General features: G+C 40.9%; 1 protein-coding gene and 1 pseudogene across 2 annotated transcripts in view; one reads left to right on the forward strand and one right to left on the reverse strand.

Annotated features, from left to right (window-relative positions):
- Positions 1–17,321, reverse strand: part of LOC121821426 (complement component receptor 1-like protein) — a 64,418-nt gene that overhangs the window by 34,171 nt on the left and 12,926 nt on the right. The gene's annotated exons all lie outside the window — the stretch shown is intronic.
- Positions 5,277–7,160, forward strand: LOC143267876 (RE1-silencing transcription factor pseudogene; annotated as a pseudogene).

The following is a 17,321-nucleotide window of genomic DNA, read 5'->3' on the forward strand; positions in this document are numbered from 1 at the left end:
TTTGAATTGTTTTTCAAGTCTTTTCTTCTTCTAGCAATGACTATGCTTTTACACCTCATTCTGTCAGTGTGATATATCACATTTTCTTTGTACACTGTCAAGTGAAACTTGCATTTCAGGGATAAATCCCACTTAATCATGATGTATGACAGTGTGTATGTTGTATGAGCATACATGGGGTCTGTGTGATAATGTGCTCATATGTGTGTACAAGAGGAGCTCAGAGCAGGATACCAGGCATCTTCCTCTATCACTCTCAATCATTGTCTTGAGAAAAATCTCTCACTGAGCTGAAAACTCACTCGTTTGGCTAGGCTGGCTGGCCAGCAAGCCCTTAGGATCTGTCTTTCTCTCATTCTCCTAGTGCTGAGATTACAGGCATCCATTTTACATGGATGCTGGAGATTCATCCCACTCACCCCAGTGTATGCACTTGTGAATTCTGTCTGATAGTAATTTGTAAAGAATGAATGTTTATAACATGTTTATTAAGGATACTGGCCAGCAATTTTCTTCTGTTGTCAAGGCTGGTTTGGTATTAGCATAATATTGGCCTTGTAACACAAATTAGAATCCAGCGGTGAAGCCCACAGGTCCTAAGGTTTCCTTTGTTGGAAGGTTGTGGTAAGTAATTGGAATTTATCTAAGTATTTATCTTTTGCCTCTTCAGCTACATTCAACTATATAGCTTTGCTCTCAAACATGTATCTGCAATGCCAACTCAGAGTCATCACAGCTTCTTCAGCTTCTTTCTCACAGTTAGATTCAGGATTCATTATCAATGCAAAGACTGTGCCATCTGGTTTCCTAGCTTTGGTTTCTCTGAAACTCTTCTCTAACTCTTTGTGGTTTCTCTCTCTTTCTTTCTCTCTTTCTCTTCTCTCTCTCTCTCTCTCTCTCTCTCTCTCTCTCTCTCTCTCTCTCTCCCCCTCCCTCCCTCTCTCTTTCCTCCTCCCTCCCTCTCCTCCTCCCTCTCTGTCTCTCTCTCTGTCTCTCTCTGTCTCTCTCTCTGTCTCTCTCTCTCTGTCTCTCTCTGTCTCTCTCTCTGTCTCTCTCTCTCTCTCTCTCTCTCTCTCTCTCTCTCTCTCTCTCTCACACACACACACACACAGACACAGACACTATGGTTGTTTGACAAAGAATGGACCCAAAGTTTCATATATTTGAATGCTTAGCCATCAGGGACTGGCACGACTTGAGAAGGATTAAAAGGATTAGGAGATGTGGTCTAATTGGAGGAAACATGTTACTCGGGGTGGGCTTTGAGTTTTCAAAAGCCCCCACCAGGCCCAGCCTATCACTGTCTATCTGTCTGTCTGTCTATCTAGCGATTAGGATGCAGCTCCCACTTACTGCTCCAAGCCATGCTCCCCACCATGATGATAAAGGACTAACCTCTGAAACTGTAAGGAAGCCATAAGCAGCACTCTTCCATGGCCTCCGAATCAGCTCCTACCTCCAGGTTCCTGCCTCTTCTGAGTTCCTGTCCTGACTTCCTTCAACATGAACAGTGATTTGGAAGTATAAATCATATAAACCCTTTCCTCCCCAAGTTGGTTTGGTCAGGGTATTTCATCACAGCAATAGTATCCCTAACACATACACAGAGAGTGGTATGTGTGTAATGCATAACCTGAAAGTTAATATTGGTAATTAAGAATGTTTTAACAAAAAACTTTATATTTGCCTCAGCCAGAGTCACCAAAAAAAAAAAAAAAAGTACTATCTGTTAAACTATTGCCATTGAAACCATGATAAATACCTAGTGAATTTATTGTTACTCAATAAGTTCTGATATTATGAAGAGACAGAAACAAATTAATCTTTTTCTAACACAGTGTACTCATGGCAGTGGTCTAATATTTTTACATGTTTTATAAAATGTTCTATGTACACTTGAGAAGAATATAGTTTCTTTGTTGTGGGATGGTCTGTATGTCAAATTACTCTGACTGGTCAATAAATAAAACACTGATTGGCCAGTGGCTAGGCAGGAAGTATAGGCGGGACTAACAGAGAGGAGAAAAGAAAGAACAGGAAGACGGAAGGAGTCACTGCCAGCTGCCACCATGACAAGCTGCATGTGAAGATGCCAGTAAGCCACGAGCCACGTGGCAAGGTATAGATTTATAGAAATGGGTTAATTTAAGATATCAGAACAGTTAGCAAGAAGCCTGCCATGGCCATACAGTTTGTAAGCAATATAAGTCTCTGTGTTTACTTGGTTGGTTCTGAGCGGCTGTGGGACTGGCGAGTGAGAGAGACTTGTCCTGACTGTGGGCCAGTCAGAAAAACTCTAGCTACAAATGGCACCCAACGAGTTGGCAAGAGTTTCCACCTAAAACATGAGAAAAAATTTTAAAATGGAGCTAAAAACAGCTTCCTAATTTTCTCTCTCAAATGAGCGGCTGCCTGCCGGTTTGAGCTACTGGTGGGTTCCTAGCGTACACACTCGATCTGCAGTATGGCGGGAATGAGGCCTCTGCAAGTGGCACATTAAGCTACATGGTGGATTTAGCCTTTCCTATTTCAAAACAAAAAAAGAGGTTTCTGGGCTACATGCTGCTTGGATAAAATCATAGACCCACGATAGCTCCCAGAGCTGTCGGTAAATGTACCACCGCCATGTTGGGAAGCTGAGGTGGGCAGAGCCAGCAGCCATAGCGCCGTTTCAGTCTTACAAATGCTGCAGTTTAAAGCAATAGATTCACAATAAGACAGATTCAGATGTAATAGTTTACAATGTGTGTAAAATATACGTAGGCTTGAAAGAGACAAAAAAAGGTGATATATGCAGTTATATAAACAAATACATAGTTTTAAAAAATAAAGTCTCTAAAGAGACAGTAAAATTAATATAAAAAATAAGCCACGTAAAGATGAATATTACATAGAGAATCTGGATTGTGTTGTCTTTGGGATTTTTAACTGCAGAAAAACATTTGATCATAAAAGATGTTGAGTTAAACCAATATGTATATTTTAAAGATTCCTTGACTTTAAAATTTGGATATAAGGGCATTCGAAACTGGTGTGGGGAAGATGGCGGCGAGCGGTACTTCACAAGCTAGTGGCTAGGAGGAGAAGAAAGGTGCTGATGAGTTCAGTAGAGAGATAGTTTGGATCGACAGGACCCCAACCATTAAGAATTAATAGCAGGAGGTGGACGGACCCAGCAGTGGCTGATGGGGACGTACAGGCCCGGCAGCAGAGACAAGTGGACGCAGGTAAGCCTGTGGCGGCGGACCTCGGAGGTGGACAGGCCCGGGGACGGAGATGGGCAGACACAGCTTGGAGCGGGGACGCCCCTGGCCCCAATGCCTGTGGAGGAGGCTGTCTCCGTGGGTCGGAGCCTGAGCGAATCTGAACACTCCGTCTGAGGACAACCCAGGGCCCAACTGCTGATCCTGTGAAACCCAACAACTTGGAGGTGTTGGTGAGACTACCCTGCTCAGCTGAAACCCATCTGGGAGAGGATTCAGATGCCTACAGTTTGAAGTCTGAAGAAACAAGATCAGCTGAGGAGTTGACAAATGAACAAAACGTGGACCTGGGAACACAGAAGAAGGCGCTACCCAGCCACCAAACCAGATCACCAGAATCATAAGTATATAATTCACTGACTGAAATCAGCTGCCCCTGAAGAAACAGCCCAATAGCACCAATTTAACCAAGAACCCCTACTAAACCAAGACTAAAAATTAGAACAAGAGAGGCACTCTCAGACACAGACACCACCTGCACCACACAGAGGAAGAGATGAGAAGACGCCAGTGCAAAAATACAGGCAACAACATAAAGACCTATATGGCAACATCAGAACCTAGTGATTCTACACCTGCAAGACCTAAACATACCATGACAGAAGAAACAGAAGAAATCAACCCTAAAAATGACTTTAAGAAGATGATAGAGGCCCTTAAAGAAGAAATAAAACATTCCCTCAAAGAGGAAATAAAATTTTCCTTAAAGAGGAAATGAAAAACTACCTTAAAGAGGAAATAAAAACTTTCCTTAAAGAGGAAATGAAAAACTCCCTTAAAGAGCAAATAAAAACTTCCCTTAAAGAGGAAATGAAAAACTCCATTAAAGAGGAAATAAAAAACTCCCTTAAAGAAATGGAAGAAAAAAACGAACAAAAAATGGAAAGAAATCAAATCAAGCCAAGAAAAAGCAATTAAACAGATGAAAGAAACATTCCAAGATCTGAAAAATGAATTTGAGACAATAAAGAAAACACATGTTGAGGGAATGCTGGAAATAGAAATCCTGACTAAACAACAGGAACTACAGAAACAAGCATAACCAACCGATTGCAAGAGATGGAACAGAGAATCTCTGACACTGAAGACACGATAGAGAAAATAGATTCGTCAGTCAAAGAAAACACTAAAGACAAAAAAGTCGTAACACAAAACGTCCAGGAAATTTGGGACACCATGAAAAGACCAAACCTAAGAATAATAGGGATAGAAGAAGGAGAAGAATACCAACTCAAAGGCACAGAAAATATATTCAACAAAATCATAGAAGAAAACTTTCCTAACCTAAAGAAAGAAATACATATGAAGATACAAAAAGCTTACAGAACACCGAATAGGCTGGATCCAAAAAAATAGTCCCCTCGCCATATAATAATCAAAACACTAAACACACAGAACAAAGAAAAAATATTAAGAGCCGCAAAGGAAAAAGACCAAGTAACATATAAAGGTAAACCCATCAGAATAACACCAGACTACTCAATAGAGACTATGAAGGCTAGAAGATCATGGACAAATCTCATGCAGACACTAAGAGACCACAGATGCCAACCCAGACTATTATACCCAGTAAAACTCTCAATCACCATAGGCGGAGTAAACAAAATATTCCAGGATAAAACCAGATTTAATCAATACCTGTCCACAAACCCAGCCCTACAGAAAGCACTAGAAGGGAAAATTCAACCCAAAGAAGCTAAACACATCCATGAAAACTCAGGCAATAGATAATCCCACACCAATATACCCCAAAGAAGGACAACACAACACAACCACAGAAAATAACAGGAAGTAACAATCACTGGTCATTAATATTCATCAATATCAATGGTCTCAACTCACCTATAAAAAGACGCAGGCTAACAGAATGGATAAGAAAACAGGATCCATCCATCTCTTGCATACAAGAAACACAATTTAACTTCAAAGACAGATACTACCTCCGAGTAAAGGGCTGGGAAAAGGCTTTCCAAGCAAATGGACCTAAGAAACAAGCTGGTGTAGCTATCCTAATATCTAGAGAAAAAGGATGTTTCAAAAGAGAAGAAGTCTTGTGGCAATGCCTCAGTGGTCCAGGTAACTACCAGAACTCAGAAATCCGCGACGGAGACTAAGGCAGCAGAGACGAAACACAGAGATGTACATACAGGAAATAATAAAGAAAAAGTCAGTAAAGCCAAGAAGAACAAAAGAAAGGTGGATGCTGAAGCCCATCCGTCAGATGAGCCTGTGAACGAGGAACCAGTGACAAAAAAGAAAAAAAAGATGGAAAGCAAATCCAAAAATGGTACCGAGGTGCCAAAGGATGACCGCAAGACGGAGGAGACTAAGGGGGACAATAAAAAGCAAAATACTTCCATTAAAAAAGGTGCAAAGAAGAAACCTCAAAAAGGTAAATCAAGTAAGAAAGGCAGCAGACCTGCTCAGGAGACACAGAAGGAGACGGCTCCGGCAGAGCCTCCTTCCATGGAGCTGGCTCAGGAGGAGGTCTATTCCGGTCCTGCGCTCACTCAGGTGGTGGTCACCCCTACAGGCTCTACTCAGCTGGGGCTTCCTTCTCCCATGGATATTGCACAGACTGGGCCTGCTCAGATGAAGCTGCCTTCTCCCCTGGGGCCTCCTCAGAGGGAGCTGCCTCCTCCCCTGGAGCCTGCTCAGAGGGAGCGGCCTCCTCCCACGGAACCTCCAAAGATGGAGCAGCCTCTTCCCATGGAGCTTACTCAGATGGAACAGCCTCCTCCCATGGAGCCTGATTGGATGGAGCCTCCTCCTCCCATGGAGCCTCCTCCACCCATGGAGCCTGCTCAGAGGGAGCCGCCTCCTCCCATGGAGCCTGATCAGATGGGGCCACCTCCTCCCATGGAGTCTCAGCGGGGACATTGTCAGAAGAGGCTGCTTTGTCCTTTGGACCATGCTCAGGTGGAGGTTGCTCAGACAGGGCCTCCTCACATGGGATCTGTTCAGAAGGAGCCTTCTGCTGTCATGGAGCCACCTCTTCAAGTGAAACCAGTCACCAAAAGGTCTCCCCGAAAAGAGAGTTCCAAGGAGAGGTCGGGCATGCGGAGTGAGGTGGTGCGGCAGGAGCAAGTCCTTATTGAAGTTGGCTTAGTGCCTGTTAGAGATAGCCAGCTTCTGAAGGGAAGCAGGCGCGCACAGGATCTTCCAAAGAGAAACTCAAGAAGAGATGAGACACCCAAGGACCAAGAAATTGGCTCTGATGGGGAAGGAAATAAAATGGCCCCTATCAAGAAAGTGGGAACAGAGGAAGCTGGCAAGAGTCTAGCTACGCTTGCTGCTCCCAAGGAATCTACCAGTGTCTTATCCTCAGAACAAAACTCAAATGGGTCAGGTGGTGAAACGTTACATGCTAAGTGTCAGACTGGTTCAGCTGGGCTTTGTGAAATGGAAGTGGACACTGAGCAGAACCCAGACAGTGTCCCTGTGAAAGCCTCAGCACCCGAATCGACGTCACCATTGCCTCCGGTCCCATCACCAACCGTAACGGCCTCGTCTCCTATCACTTTGGCTGAAAACGAGTCACCGAACATTGATGAAGATGAAGGAATCCACTGCCATGATGGAAGTGACCTGAATGATAATATGTCCGAGGGAAGTGATGATTCTGGGCTGCATGGGGCTCGGCCAGTGCCACAAGGAGCAAGTTCAAAAAGTGGGAAGGAGGGGTTGGCAGTTAAAATAACCGAGGGAGAGTTTGTTTGTATTTTCTGTGATCGGTCTTTCAGAAAGGAAAAGGATTACAGCAAGCACCTCAATCGCCATCTGGTTAATGTATACTTCCTTGAAAAAGCAGCCGAGGGGCAGGAGTAGTGAGCCGGCCGGTGGAGGGCGGCTCGTCAGTTTGTAAGCAATGCCTCACTTTTAGTTTAAGGCAGTAGACACACACAAGCTTGCTTTAATTAGTGTCATGATTTTTAAGTGGCATTATTTCCATAGGACTGTATGTGTTACCTAGTGACTTGCAAAAACCTTAGCAAATCCTAGGGAGTTAATGTAAGAAAATAGATACTTAATCTGTTAGCTTGTGCAGTGCAGTGAAGAAAGGAGGGATGGTAGGTGACGTTCTCCGGGGTGTCTACCTGTATGGAACCGGTCGGGTGTTCTGCCCTTTTCACTTCACTTGCTATTTTTAGTTCCTTGTTTAGGCTGATAAAAATTGGTGTAGCAAATTACTTGAAGAATTTGCTTGCTTTATATAAGTAAAGTTAGCACTTTAAGGTTTCTTTAGAGATGAGAAAAGACATTTAAATTGAAGAAAAATTCTTTCAACAGTGGACATTGTATCTGTCCAGGTAGTTGCTTCCTGACTTATGGTCGATATTTTGTGCTTCTATGTTAATCATTATGAAAAGTGATTTTTGGTGGGTTTTTAAATTTTTTTTTATTTTGGTGCTTTACTGGCTTAAGATGTTGCACATGGTTTACAGGCTTCAGATTTTGACAGTTGATGAAAGATACGACAAGCATTAATGTGTGGGTGAAAAGCTTGGTGAAATTCTGAGTGAAGTTTTAGTTAAAGTTGGTTGAACTTGGGATTGACTGGGAGGCCAAAGATTTAAAAAGCAGAAGATTCTCTCAAGACACAAGTTGTGTGATAAAGTGTGTGTGAATGAGAATTTGTAAATGTTGAATTCTAGGCTCCCACAATCATTGTCAGTGCAGATCAAGCTGCAAGTATTTATGTTTTAAAACTTAAATTATAAAGCTAGTTACGTCTTTCTAACAATAAGTTTTAATGTTTATGAGTATATTTTACCTATATTACCTTTTCAGGATGTTGAGAAAGATGCATCACAAGCACAGGCTGGAGGCTGGGGTCTAGATGGTTTGGAGGAAGAAGTCTTGGTGGACTCTTTCATAGAGCAAAGGGAAGCAATGCCTTCTGGGAATTGAGCTAAGTTTTAATCTAGTCTTTAAGATTAGAAGTCAAAAACAAAAATATTAAGGAAATGAAAACCTAATTGATCTTTAAAGCATTGTTATATGGAATTGAGTGGGACTTTTGAGGCCTTTCTTCCAGAAAACAAGGACTTGGTTGTCAGGCCTATATTAGGCCTAAACCTTGGTGCCATGTATTTGTACTTAAATCATTTCAATGGAAAGTGTCTTAGTGATTGGAACTTCTAGTGCAGTTTGGAGTTCTTCCATTTGAAAAATGTGATATTTACATGGGATTGTTTGAATCTTGTTTTCTAGTCCCTCCCCAACACCACCCTCATAGTCTGAAGGTAGATTTTTCTCTTGATAAAGGAACAAAAAAAGTGAATATCTTGTTTGTAAATTGGTATCTAGTAACTAGTGGTAAACTTGAAATGGTAGAATTCTTTAAAGCCTAATTCTAGGTAGCCTTAGGAAAATGTATCTTAATTATTTTTGAACCTGTATTCACCTTGTTTTTTTCAAATATCTTAAGTTATATTTTCTTTTTCAAAAAAAAAAAAAAAAGAAACCCAGCTGTGGCCAGAAGACAGTAGGAGAAAAAAAGGGTGGCACTGAACTCAGAAGAAAGGCTTTTAATGTGGAAGGAGTAACGATGAGGGCAAATGTAATATGACTCAAAAGTATCTCTTGAACATACAAGTGGCAGTTGAGTAGAAATCTGTCATGTTGGATAACAGGGGCTGTGAGGGTTCATTTTCATTGTCAAGTTAACCAAGTTTGGAATCACCTATGAGATACAGTTTGGGGCATACCTGTAAGGACATTTCCAGAGAGTTGAACTGAGACCAGCTCTGAAATTGGGTGGCACCATCCTATGGCCTAAGGTCCAAGGATAAATAAAAAGGAAAAAAGGAGAAAGCAGCTGGGGGTTAGCATTCATCTACCCTTGCTTCTTGACTGTGGGAGCAATATGACCAACTTTGTTAAATTCCTGCCATATTGTGTTGATTATATGCCCTCAGACCAATGATTCTCTGTTGGGAGCCCTGAGGTCTAGTTTTGGACCAGTATATGAGTGCTTGTCCAACAGGTCCAGATGAGGTAAAAGCCCACAGGGACAGTCTTACTCGGCAAGGACCAGTGGACTTCAGGATACTGCAGGATACTGCTGGGACCACGCGGCCTGCATTTTCTCTTCTCTCTCGTGATATTGATGATTCTCTTGGTGGATTTAGTGTCATTTTGTCAATCTTGCAGGGAACAGATGTGATCATTCCTGGAAACCCAATTTTTATCCAATATTTTCCCCTAAAATTTTTGGGAGCTGATGCTTCTCAGGTTTCTTGTCTGGGGAAGCCAGCTGTCTGAAAGAGCCTGGGAGCTGTTCTGATTCAGAGCTGACAGGATCAGAGGCAGATCACCCCTATTTCTGTAAATATGTTTTGAATGATATTGTTGTTCTTGAAAATGTGTGCCTATGTCAATTACCTTTTAGTTTTGTAAAGACAGGATGTACCCAACTCGATATTTGGTTAAGCCAGCAAAATGATAACTGTTCTTTTGGGTTTAAAGATGTTTTGATATTAAAGTTGGGAAAAACATATTTGACATATTTGTTTTTGCTGGGGGTTAATGGAGGATGGAAAAAACAAGTTTGTTATTATGGAAAAGCATGCTTGTTTTGATGTATAAATAAAGATGGCTGGAACTAAAAAAAAAAAAAAAAGAAGAAGAAAAAAAAGAAAAGAAACTTTAAGGGGAAACTCCAGCTCCAGGGTATCCAATGCCTCTGGCCTCCAAGGCCACCTGCATTCATATGCACATATCCATATGTAGCCATACATACATATAATTTAAAATAATAAAAAAACTATTCTAAAATCAGAAAAAAAAATTGGAGATAAGGATGTGTTACTTTGGAAAGGAGGCTCTGCTTTTGTTTCCACAGAAAGCAAGAGGCTATGGATTTGTTCCAGATTAAGATACATCAGGTTTGATTTGCCAAGACCCCCTGAAAGGTCTCCGATGACACCATGGCCCAGATAACCCAACATCCAGATCGGATTCAAGGCAACTGGCTCAGACAATACAGCCTCATGGACTATTTCATAATCCTAAAATTTTCTTTGTGTCCCCATAAGATACAGCGCCCCCCCCTCCAGCAAGAAGTAGTAAGAGAAGCTATGCCCAAATTCCCAAATTATATGTAATTTTACTTTGTTAAGGTTAAAACCTTCCTTTTTGGAAAAAAAAAAAAAAAAGGAAAAGGGGGAAGTGCTGTGGGATGTTCTGTGTGGCAAATGTGTTGCTCTGCTTGGTTAGTAAATAAAACACTGATTGGCCGAAAAGAATTCTGGGAAGTGGAAGGCTGAGTCAGAGACACTGCCAGCTGCCACCATGACAAGCCGCATGTGAAGATGCCAGTAAGCCATGAGCCACGTGGCAAGGTATAGATGTATAAAAATGGATTAATTTAATATATAAGAACAGTTAGCAAGAAGCCTGCCACGGCCATACAGTTTGTAAGCAATATAAGTCTCTGTGTTTACTTGGTTGGGTCTGAGTGGCTGTGGGACTGGCGAGTGAGAGAGATTTGTCCTGACTGTGGGCCAGGCAGGAAAACTCTAGGTGCGTTTCTTCTGTTATTTTATGGACATTCATAACTGCTCCTTTTTTATTGAGTTTGATGAATGACCTTTAGTGGGTAGCCGTTCCAGCTTTGATCTGGAAGGACCACCCCCACTGAGGCTTCAGTAACTGTCACGCCTACAAGGTGGAGCCGAGAGAGGACCCTTGAAGACCCGGGATCCAAATGGGCTGGCTCTCTTGGTTCTTGGACCCTGGATGCTGGAGGTAGACCGAGCAGAGTTTTCCAGAGAACACCTCCTGACTGCACTACACCTTTCCCAGACCTTGTAACCTCTCTTCACTTGTAAGTTACCCCACAAAATAAACCTCCCTTTTAACTATGTAGAGTTGCCTTAATATTTTAACCAATATCTGAATCTATTGGTACCCATGTACACAGGGTAAAATCTCACTGTCTAACATCTGTATCTCTTTTAATCTAGAAAAGTTGTTCCAATTTAATGATAAACCAAGCTGGCTTTGGAGATGGAATTGGCTCACTCCTTCTCTAAACCCAAGCATATTGCTGAAAAAAAAAAAAAGGTTGAGAGATTCTTCAGTCCCATATCAGAAGAGCCCTCTGGTGTGGGACAGAAGGAATCCAATAAAAGGGACCATATTCTTCAAGATTCTAATTCTCTCCATGCTTATTCTTGATGTCTCAGAATCCTTTCTTACATGTCATGTCATCTTTAAATCCAAACTTTCCATTTTGATATATTAATAATGTTCAAGTTTTTATGGTAAAAAATAAGTTTTTCCAATAGCAATTTCAGAAGTCTCCAGAAGGAAGAAGGGGCCCCAACAACAACAACAACAACAACAACTCTACCCAGTCCAGATGATGCCATGGTACTCATCATCATACTATACTTCTAGCCAGAATTTCAGACAGTCTTACCCATTACTCTAAGACTTGCTGCAGAACCTACAGTTAGTCTAACTGAGATTTAACTATCTGAGCTTTCTCACAGTACTCAACAGAGATACCATCACTCCCTAAACAGCAGGAAGCAATTCTAAGAAAATGACACCCTTTCTCCAAAAGGTTTCATATTCATATTTCTCAGGGTTATAGATGATGGTTATAGGTTTGGGGGTGGAAGAAAATATTAGACTCAGCATTCTCCTTAAGAAAAGAAAAAGTGTCTCCCCCCCCCCCCAAAAAAAAAGAAAGAAAAGAAAAAGGGGAATGGATAGGTATAAGATATTATGGTAGATTATTGTATATACTAGTAAACAAATTTAGTAAAAAAAAAGCAGCCTTAGATAATCTGCACTGTTATGGATAATTATATGTTAATACAAATGTAAACTATTTTTATATTCCTGTTTAAGATAATTTGTATATTGATACAAATACAGAACTATATTTGTTATAATGTACATATATTTCTACTCTTATTTGAAATATTTGTATATTGATACAAAGGTAAATTTATATCTGTCATATTATATGTATGTTCTACTTGTGTTTAGGATATTTTGTATACTGATATATATTTAGGCTTATTGTTATATTGCAAATAGCACTATCATTCCTACCTCTCTTAAAGATATTTTGTGCATTGTCACAATTTTGAAGTCATCGTCCTTTTACCGTACATTTGCTTACAGACTATTTACCTTGTTTACATGAAGCCTTAGTCCTTAGGTTATTTAGGTAGATAAGACTTATAGATTTATAGTCACCTATGCATGTCATCTCTATAGTTATGTTAGTTAAGTTATCCAGATTTACAGATACATAGGTATTGGTGAAATTATTAAGGCCACTCCACGTAGTTAAAAGGAAGATTTATTTAGTGGGTAACATACAAAAAGGGGTTAGGTAGTCGTGGGGTCTGGGGAAGGTGTATCACAAGTCCAGCGGTGTTCTCTGGAGTTCTGCTTGGTCAACCTCCACCATCAAGGGTCCAGGAACAGAGAGAGGGCTGGCCCATCCAGATCTCAGGTCTCCAGGTGCTTCCCTTGGCCCTGCCTTGTAGGCGTGACAGTTGCCAAAGTCTCAATGGGGGTTGGAACTTCCAGATCAAAGCTGGAATGGCTACCCACTACATCTCCCCTTTTTGTCTACTTAAGAAGGTTCTAACCGAATACAAGACTATGTACAAAGGAATGGTTATCAAATATTGTCCAGGAAAAATGAGGGATAATGACCTAGATAAGATGGAACTACAACCAATGCAAACAATATCGAGCAAGAAACACATACTAAAATCCACAGAAGTATAGAGCATAGGTAAATGGCATGTTACAAAGATCATTCCAAAAGCCGGGCGGTGGTGGCGCACGCCTTTAGTCCCAGCACTCGGGAGGCAGAGGCAGGTGGATCTCTGTGAGTTCGAGGCCAGCCTGGGCTACCAAGTGAGTTCCAGGAAAGGCGCAAAGCTACTCAGAGAAACCCTGTCTCGAAAAAACCAAAAAAAAAAAAAAAAAACCAAAAAAAAAAAAAACAAAAAAAACAAAGATCATTCCAAAAGGTGACCTATCCTAAAGAACCTGAATCTAATACTTAATATGTTCTATCTAAGATAATATATATATATACTAAGTTGTAACTATAACTGCTAGTCTTCAATCCCATCAAAGACCCGAGAAGGAATATAATGGTACCTGAGAAATGGTAGATGGATGCAAACAACTTTCGGGAATCTTGCAAGAGTAGACCGAGACAGCTAGCAGCCTGGACAGTCACCTAATGTTTCTCAGCATTGTTGGTGCATTCAAATTCGCTACAGGCCTAGAGTATCTGACAGACCATTTTCAGAAGCAGGAATTCTGAAATCTTACCCTGTCTTGTCAGAGTAGAGTGGTTGCTTTCCTTGTGTCCCGCTTGTCCAGAAAGGACAGCATTGCATTTGTACTGTCAGCAGTCGAGGCAAGGGCAGTTCTTTGCCCAATAGGCCATTTTGTGCCAAGAAGACAAACTTCCAAATGGAAATGTCTTAGAAGCCCAACATTCTCTCAGGATCAAATTGGTGCAGCCAGGAGCAATTGTGTCTCACATCATCAGAATTCTAAGTTATTTAAAAGCCATATTCTCTAGGTCTATGAAGTGTTTGAAAAAAAAAGATTACCTGTCCATCTGACCTATATATCTGTAAATCTGGATAACCTAACATAACTATAGAGATGACAAGCATAGGTGACTATAAATCTATAAGTCTTATCTACCTAAATAACCTAAGGACTAAGGCTTCATGTAAACAAGGTAAATAGTCTGTAAGCAAATGAAAATGAAAGGACAATGTCTTCAAAATTGTGACAATACACAAGATATTTATAACAGAGGTAGGAATATATAGTGTGATATGCAATATGACAATAATCTTAAATATATATCAATATACAAAATATCCTAAACAGAAGTAAAACATACATAAAGTATGAGATATAAATTTACCTTTGTATCAATATACAAATATTTCAAATAAGAGTAGAAATATATGTACATTATAACAAATATAGTTCTGTATTTGTATCAATATACAAATTATCTTAAACAGGAATATAAAAAGTTTACATTTGTATCAACATATAAGAATCCATAACAGTGCAAATTATCTAAGGCTGCTTTTTTACTAAATTTGTTTACTAGTATATACAATAATCTACCATAATATCTTATACCTATCCATTCCATTTCTTCTTTTCCTTTTTTTAGGAGAATACTGAGTCTAATATTTTCTTCCACCCTGAACCTTATAACCATCATACATAACCTTATATGAAATATGAAATATGAAACCTTAGGGAGAAGGGGCGTCCTTTTCTTAGAATTGCATCCTTCTGTTTAGGGGGTAATGATATCTCTGTTGGGTACTGTAAGAAAGCTCAGATAGTTAAATCTCAGTTAGACTAACTGTAGGTTCTGCAGCAAGTCTTAGAGTAATGGGTAAGATTGGGTAGCCATTCCAGCTTTGATCTGGAAGTTCCAACCCCCATTGAGACTTTGGCACTGTCTTGCCTGCAAGGTAAGGCCAAAGAAAGCACCTGGAGACCCAAGATCTGGATGGGCCAGCGTTCTCTCTGTTCCTGGACTCTTGATGGTGGAGGTTGACCGAGCAGAGCTCCAGAGAACACAGCTGGACTTGCGATACACCTTCCACAGACCCCACGACCTACCTATCCCTTTTTTGTAAGTTACCCACTAAATAAATCTTCCTTTTAACGATGAAAGCATGAAATTTGCAGGCAAATGGATGGAACTAGACAAAATCATCCTGAGTGAGGTAACCTAAACCCAGAAAGACAGTCATGGTATGTACTCACTCATAAGTGGATTCTAGATATAAAATAAAGAATAATCAGACCACAACCCACAGAACCATGGAGGCTATACATATAGCATGGAGGTCTCTAGGACGACTGTGGCTTATAATAAATTTTGGTTTTACTCAATTATTGAAAAAAAAATAGCCAAATGAGGAAACACATGAACTATTAACCAAAGGCTGAGGGGCCCCCAGCTGGATCAGGCCCTCTGAATAGGTGAGACAGTTGATTGGCTTGATCAGTTTGGGAGGCAACTAGGCAGTGGGACCAAGTCCTGTGCTCATTGCATGAGTTGGCTGTTTGAAACCTGGAGCTTATGCAGGGACACTTGGCTCAGTCTGGGAGGAAGGGACTGGACCTGCCTGGTCTGAGTCTACCAGGTTGATCGCAGTCCTTGGCAGAGGATTTGCCCTGGAGGAGGTGGGAATGGGGGGTGGGCTGGAGGTAAGGGGAGGGTGTGGGAGGGGGGAGAATAGGGGAACCCGTGGCTGATATGTAGAACTGAATGGTATTGTAAAATAAAATAAATAAAATTAAAAAAAAAATCTTCCTTTTAACTACGTGGAGTGGCCTTAATAATTTCACCAATATCTGGTGCTCATGTGGGGCAAGTTCCAAAAGCTGGAATGGCTACCCACTACACACAGGTGGGCTGGAGAGGTAATCTTCAGACAGTTCATGAACCTAGAGAATATGGCATTTAAATAACTTAGAATTCTGTTGATGTGAGACACAATTGCTCCTGGCTGCACCAATTTGATCCTGAGAGAATGTTGGGCTTCTAAGACATTTCCATTTGGAAGTTTGTCTTCTTGGCACAAAATGGCCTATTGGGCAAAGAACTGCCCTTGCCTCGACCGCTGACAATACAAATGCTGTCCTTCTGGACAAGTGGGACACAAGGAAAAGTGACTTCTGAACTTTGCCAAAACAGGGTAAGATGGTCTTTCAGAATTCCTGCTTCTGAAAATGGTCTGTCAGATACTCTAGGCCTGTAGCCAATTTGAATGGACCAACAATGCTAAAAAATATTAGGTGACTGTCCAGGCTGCTAGCTGTCTCATTCTACTCTTGCAAAATTCCCGAAAGTTGCTTGCATCCAGCTTCCATTTCTCAGGTATCATTATATTCCTTCTCAGGTCTTTAATGGGATTGAAGACTAGCAGTTATAGTTACAAGTTAGTATATATATATAATCTTAGAACATATTAAGTGTTAGATTCAGGTTCTTTAGGATAGGACACCTTTTGGAATGATCTTTGTAACATGCCATTTACCTATGCTCTATACTTCTGTGGATTTTAGTATGTGTCTCTTGTTTGATATTGTTCATGTTGGTTGTAGTTCCATCTTATCTAGGTCATTATCCCTTATTACTCCTGGACAATATTTGGTAATCATTCCTATTGTATATAGTCTTGTATTCGGTTAGAACCTTCTTATTTAGACAAAAATGGGGAGATGTAGTGGGTAGCCATTCCAGCTTTGATCTGGAAGGACCACCCCCACTGAGGCTTCCATAACTGTCATGCCTACAAGGCAGAGCCGAGAGAGGACCCTTGAAGACCCAGGATCCAGATGTGCTGGCTCTCTTGCTTCCTGGACCCTGGATGCTGGAGGTAGACCGAGCAGAGTTTTCCAGAGAACACCGCAGGTCTGAGGTACACCTTTCCCAGACCCTGTAACCTATCCCTTCACTTGTAAGTTACCCCACAAAATAAACTTCACTTTTAACTACATGGAGTTGCCTTAATATTTTAACCAATAATGATCTATCTATTGTTGAAAGGGGAGTATTGAAGTCCTGTACTAATATGGTATTGCTTTCAATTTCATCCTTCATTTCTGTTAATATTTGCTTTACAAATTCATGTGCTCTGATGTGAATATGCATTTTTAATTGTTCCATCCTTTTACTCAATTAACCATTTACCATTCTATGCCTAGAGTGCATCTAGTTCCTCTGAGCTTACCATGACCATCACCAACAATTAATTGTTGTAATCTATAGGAGAACTTGGCCTGCAGAAATAAACAGAAAATATAGCTCACAGCTAGGTCAGCATGCATTTATGGAAGGAAAAGGAAGGGTCACAAGACCCTCACCTGAAATTACTGGTGCCATTCCCTCCTGCCCCAACTACATACAGTCATGAGGGTTACTAGGATTTAGAGGAGGCAGAATATGGACTGGAAGGTGGAATACTTCAGTAGTGTAGCTTTTCCTGAGTTATCCATGCCAAGGGTGGGACT

The sequence above is a fragment of the Peromyscus maniculatus genome, chromosome 11 (genome assembly GCF_049852395.1).
Source record: "Peromyscus maniculatus bairdii isolate BWxNUB_F1_BW_parent chromosome 11, HU_Pman_BW_mat_3.1, whole genome shotgun sequence".
In the NCBI taxonomy this organism is placed as follows: domain Eukaryota; kingdom Metazoa; phylum Chordata; class Mammalia; order Rodentia; family Cricetidae; genus Peromyscus; species Peromyscus maniculatus.